At 33.9% G+C, this 6,439-nt stretch overlaps 1 pseudogene; it reads right to left on the bottom strand.

The window, feature by feature from the left end:
• The window catches only part of LOC102856286, a 2,744-nt pseudogene extending 2,321 nt beyond the window's left edge, over window positions 1-423 (bottom strand).
• Between the last annotated feature and the right edge of the window lie 6,016 nt (window positions 424-6,439).

The raw sequence follows: 6,439 nt of genomic DNA, 5'->3' as shown, positions 1-6,439 counted from the left end.
ATACATTTTCAATTTCTAACCTTTATTCTCAATCTATAATCTCTTAAACTACGTAAGAAAGTCTCAGTAACTTTTGTCCCAAGTTTGTGCTAAATCCTAACTCTTTTTGTAAACATTTTAATATCAGAGAATTATAATGATTCTTGCAGCTATTGTTTTGGCCTAGTCTCCGTATATTAAAATTCAGTCCTTATTTTTCATCACTTTCAATTACTGTTAAAGTGATTTTGTCAGTGAAGGTCATGCCTGATCTCAGCTTATCTATTAATCTCACCTTAACTTTTAAAAGTATCTGTCCTACATTTTCCTCTAGTTATAATTTCACTCAACACTGAAGCTTTATTTAGTCCCGAATTACATTTCTTTAATTTCCTTCATCTGTCCACACGGAGACCACAATCACCTTTGGCAGTCTGTGCCCATGTCTGATCAACCACTTAGTCAAGATGTCATTTGGAAAATGAGAATTATAATTAAATGTTTCAGTTTACCTGCAGTGGCTTTGATTACACTGGGCTTTTAGCCAAACCACCTCAATGACCTTAGCTTTTGGCAGTAGGCAGTAATAAAAAGGTAATATTATCTGCTGAACAGAAATGAAACTGTTGCTTTTCTTCAACACTCTTGAAAAGTTCAAACTTTTAAAGAATACAAATGGAGCATAAAGACTTACTAAAGACATAGAAATGGTAACAGCTGGATAGAATGACTGATCCACTCCATGGCCTTGGCAATTACTTGCTATGTATCAGAGAGGTGGACAAAGACTAAGGATGAGAGAAGAATTGATTCTTTTGAATTGTGGCGCTGGAATAAAGTCTGAAACATACCATGGACAACCAAGAAAACAGATCTGTCTTAGGAAGGGTGAAATCAAGTTTCTCCTTGGAGACTAGGATTTTGAAGCTCCAGCTCACATATTTGAGCACATGGCCAAGAGAGACTGGTCTTGGAGAAGGACATCATGCCAGGAATAGAGGAGGGTCAGAGAGGGAGAGGAAGACCCTGAATAAGATGGATTGAAACAGAAACTGGGGCAATAGGAGTTAGGGTGATGGAATTAGTGAAACTGTCTCAGGACAGAGCAGGGTTCAGAGCTGCTGTACATAGGGTCACTATGGGTTGCAGGCGACTTGATGGCACATAACAACAACAATGATGTTATTGTTATTGCTGCTGTTAAATGCCATCCAGTCGTCTGTCTGTCACTCATAGTGAACCTAAGAACAACAGACCTGAACTTTGCATTATCTTGCATCATCTTCAAAATCTCTGATTTTTCTCAAATCTATTGTTGCAATCATTGTGTAAATCCAATTTTTTGAAGGTTTTTCTCTCTCTCTTGGACCCTCCACTTTTCCCCAGTAGAATGTCTTCTTCCAAGGACTATCTCTTCCTGAAAATATGTCCAAAGTGTGTGAGATGAAGTTTTACCATCTCTGCCTCTAAAAAGCAGCCTGGTTACTCTTCCTCCAAGACAGACTTGTTTGATTTTTTTTTTTTTTTGGCAGTCTCTGAGATCTTTAGAACTCATTTTCAATACCACAACTCAAAGTCATCAATTTTTCTGCTATTTTTATTAATTGTTCAACTTACACGTATCTTGTTAGGTGCTATTATTAAGCATGATGCACCGTGATCCTATGAAAAACAGACCTGAATCCTGTCCTATCCTGTACCATCTTCACCATCTCTGATACACTCTAGCCCCTTACTGTGGTGTAGTAACCATCTCAATCCATTTCATTGACAGTCTTCCTCTATTTTGGTGACCTTTTGCTTTTCCAAGTAGGATATGCTTTTCCAAGGACTACCCTCTTCTGGCAATAAATTAAAAGTATAAGAGCCTAGCTCCACCATCTTTGTCTCCAAAGAGCACTCTGGCTGCACCTTTCCAAAAAGACCTGCTCATTTCTTTTAGAAGTTCACAGCATATTCAGTATTCTTCTCCAACACTACAAATAAAAGGCATTCTTCTGTCATCTTTATTCATCGTTCAGGTTTCAGATGCATAACAGGTGATTGAAAAGACAATGACTTGAATCAGATACTCAATTAGCCTTCAAACTGACATCATTGCAAATCAGTATTTTAGAGAGTTTCCTGGCAGCAGACTTCTCTAATGCAATCATTTCCCGATTTCCTGACTGTTGGTACCACGGATGCTGATTGTTGATGCAATAAAATGAAATAATTGACAATTTCATCTTTACTCCATCTATTATGAAGTTGCCTATTTGCTGAAGTTTCCTATTGGCTCAAAGGTAAAGGTTTTTGTCTTCTTGATATTGAGATTTAATTCATATTGAAGGCTGTAGCAGCAAACACTTCAGGTCCTCCTCACATTCAGCAAGAAAAGTTTTGTCATTTGCATAACAAACTTTGCTGATGAGTCTTCTTCTGATTCTAATTTCCTCTTCACATGCATAGATAATAATAAAAATAAGATGATGGAAGTAAAAAAATATGATAGCTTGGATCAGGCAGATCTTAGTCTTTAAATTGACATCTTTTCTTTTTAGCAAAGGGAAAGGTTTTTGATAGCAGATTTTCCCAATGCAACATACATTTTGATTTCTTGATTATTGTTATCATGAGTGTTGACTATAGATCTCAGTAAAATAATTTGTTGACAAATTCAATCTTTATCTAATGATGTTGCCTATTGGTCCAGTGGTGAGATTCCCCCCACCCCTTTTCTTGCTATTGGAATGTAATCTGCATTGAAGGCTCTAATCTTTATCTTCTGTAATAAGTATTTCAAGTCTTCCCCACTTTTGTGCTATCTACATAATGGAGGTTGTTGATTCGTATTCCTTCAATCCTAATACCACATTCTTCTTCATATACTACAGCACCTTGAATGAATTGTTCAGTCTACAGATTGAATAGGTATAGAGAAAAGTTGCAACCCTCACTGACAACTTTTCTGATTTTAAATCATGAAGTGTTGCCTTGCTCTGTTTGGACAACAGTTTCTTGTTTGAAGTCTTCTCAGTGTTAGCCATACTTGTTATCATCTACACAGTCAAATGCCTTCACATAGTCAATAAAACAGTAATAAAACTATGCATCTGTCTGGTATTGTCTGCTTTCAGCCAAGAACCATCTGACATCAGCAATGATATCTCTCCTTCCATGGCCTCTTCTGAATTCATCTTGAATTTTGACAGTTCTTTGTTGATGTGGTATTACACCTATTTTAAAAATAATCTTCCAGAAAATTTTGCTTCCGTATGTTATTAATGATATAATTTCATAATTTCTACATTCTGGTGAGTATATTTTCTTGAGAATAAAAAACAATATGAATTTTTTTTCATGACAGTATATATCATTTTTATTGTTCCCAGAAATTAGATATATGATTTCATTTCCCACCAATTCTGGATTTTATACTTTATAATGGGTTTTAGGGTCAATATTTGGATAGAATATACTTGTGATCTACGATCATAATTTTACTCTGTTATTATTTTCTCTTTTTATGTGTACCATTTTACCATTTTGCTTGATAGATAGCAATAATACAAATAATGTTCTCTAATTATTTTTAAAATGTGGATGCTACCATCTGCACATATACCATGTAATGTATATATAGATCTGTTAACTACAAGCAATAGCACAAAATATTTTCATTCTAGGAGCTATCAAAATATTATCTTATTTGATAGTAGCACAAATCATAAATTCAAGGTAATGTAAGTAGTTTCTTTTTTAAAAAGTTGAAATTAAAGGAATGTCAAGAATCCAGCCTTTCAATTTTTATAGCTTATTCTTCAGTAGTTATAAAGCAATAAACAGAGACTACTCTCTTATATTATCCTAGATATTACTCACAAGCTATAATTTAAATAATGAAATGTAAAAGGCAGTCATGTAAGAAAAGATTTCTGCATCATCCAACAAAATACTTCCATTTCAGTCTGGCCTAAGGCTTATTATTCTACCTTCTGAAATGACAAATTTCTAGTTTTCAAAGTTAAGGTCTTAAAGAATATAATCTCTTTTTTACTTTCCTAACAACCACATTCTAGAATGGCATATAAAGTCTTAGTTTGAAGTGGGAAACCATAAAAATAAGTGTGTCTTAAAAAAAAAAAGAAGAAAAACACAGCAAAATGGCCACAATAAAAACATACCTCCAAATAATTTCCCTCAATGTTAATGGCTTAAGGTATTAGTCAAGAAATAAAGAACACTAAAATGGATAAGAAAACATGACTTATCACTATGCTACCTATAAGAGACCACACAAGCATGTATTATACAAGGACAAAGAAAGACTAAAATATAAACAATGAAATAATATATCAAGCAAATGACAATAAAAAGAGCATGAGTGGCAATCTTAATTGAAGATAAAACAGACTTCAAGGCAAAACCCAGCCTACAGGATGTTGAGGTTTAAACCCAGGACAAACATCCCTCAGTATAAGTATTCAAGAAAAAAACCAAAAAGCTGACCAAGAACAGAGCTGAAAAACATTGATTTATTATTTCAGAGAAATAGTTACTTTCGTGAGAACAATTAGTGTTGCATCTGGAAGTGGCCATCTGGACAGTACCAAGTTTCACAAAATCATTCAGAAAAGAGAGATTGTACCCAGGTAGGATGTATGCACAGATTCACTCTATTTTCCCAGTTTACAGACAAGTAATAAGCAATGTCCTGGGAATAGAGAATAAAATGGAGTCAAAAGATACCAGCAAGGTCAGTACAGAGCTTATGGACAAAAAAACCACAGGGTAGTTAATGGGGGAAAAAAAAAGATACTGTCTTAGCTTAGCTGAGAATCAGTCCTTGTATGGGGTGTAGGCAATTTCCACACAAGGCACAGAACAGCATTACAAAACAATAAAGACATAATTGGACACTAGACTATAACTAAAATTAATAATTACACACCAATAACAGAACAGCTTTGAAGAAATAGACAACTCCATTACAATTATAAGAGCTCTCAACACACAACTTTTAGTGAAAGACAGAAAGATTAAAAAGAAACAAAAGTAAACAAAAGAAGTAATCCTTTTGAATTTGTAGACATATAAAGAGTATTCTGGCCAACAAGTGCACAGGGCATATTCTTCTCTAACTGCACATGGAGTATTCTCTAAACTAGATCATATTTTATATAAAGAGCCAGTTTTAATAAGAGCAAATATGGAAATATTACAAAGCATCTTATCATATCACAATGTTAAAAAATTAGAAACCAACAATAAGGAAATTGAGAATAATTGATAACGCTGACACTCTGCTTGAGAAATAATAGGCAATAGAAGAAATTAAAAAAATTAAAACAATTTCTTGAAACAAGTAATAATGAAAACACATCATAGGAGAATCTTGGTCACAGTAAAAAGTGGAATGCTAGGACAATTTACTGCAATAAATACACATATCATAAAAGAAGAAAAAATATAAACACCTTAATCCAGCTTCTCTAACAAAAGCAAAAAAAAACCAAGCCAACAAAAACAGATAGCAAAGTTCAAAGTCTCCAGAAGTAAAGAGCAGAAATAAATGAAAGAGAAAACTGAGGCAATATACAAAATCAACAAGATCAGAAGTTGGTTCATCAAAAAGCTTAGTAATATCAACAAGTCTGTATCAAATCTAACAAAGGAAAAGAAGATATTAATAATATGAAATAAGTGAAGTATCTGATATCACAAACTTGTTAAAATTAAAATAATAGCTGACATCGAGTTTCTATGTCTCTTTCCACAGAAGTTGATAATCTAATTCTTGTCTAGTACATTGGATGAAGTCCATTTATGTAGCCAAAATGTAGTAATTTTAAAAAAGTGTTTGCAGTGAGTAAATAATTCAGTATATAATATTCGATCATGCTATCTCCAGTTTCATTTCAGTCACCAAGGCAATATTTTCTGCAGATAGATTACTCCCCCTCATTTTTTCCAACTTTTGCATTCCAGCCACCAATTATTATTAATGCAGTTTTATTGCATTTTTGGTCAATTTCAGACTGAAAAATATGGTGGTGGTGGTTGTTGGAGGCCATTAATTTAAGTACACCTCATAGTGATATTATGAACAATAGATCTAAACTCCATGCTACCCTCCACCATTCTCATCATCTCAGATATGCCTAAGTTCATTGCTGCTGTCACCATGTCAATCCATCCAATTGAGGGTCTTCCTCTCCTTCACTGACCATTCACCTTTCTAAGTAATGATGTCCCTTTTAAAGGAAAAATCTCTCCTAGAAATATGCCCAAAATATGTGAGATGAAGCTTTGGTAACTTTGCTTTAACAGAGCACTCTGGTTAAAATTTCTTCAAGATATATTTGTTAATTCTTTTTACAGTCCATTAGATATTCAGTACTCGTCTCCAATATCACAACTCAAAGGCATGAAATCATCTTCTGTCATCTTTATTCATTGTTCAGGTTTCAGAGAGCAA

Source organism: Elephantulus edwardii, unplaced genomic scaffold, assembly GCF_000299155.1.
Source record: "Elephantulus edwardii isolate Elephantulus edwardi_28Jun2011 unplaced genomic scaffold, EleEdw1.0 scaffold00034, whole genome shotgun sequence".
Classification (NCBI taxonomy): Eukaryota; Metazoa; Chordata; class Mammalia; order Macroscelidea; family Macroscelididae; genus Elephantulus; species Elephantulus edwardii.
The sequence above is the reverse complement of the archived record's forward strand: the minus strand, read 5'-3'. Positions and strand labels throughout refer to the sequence as shown.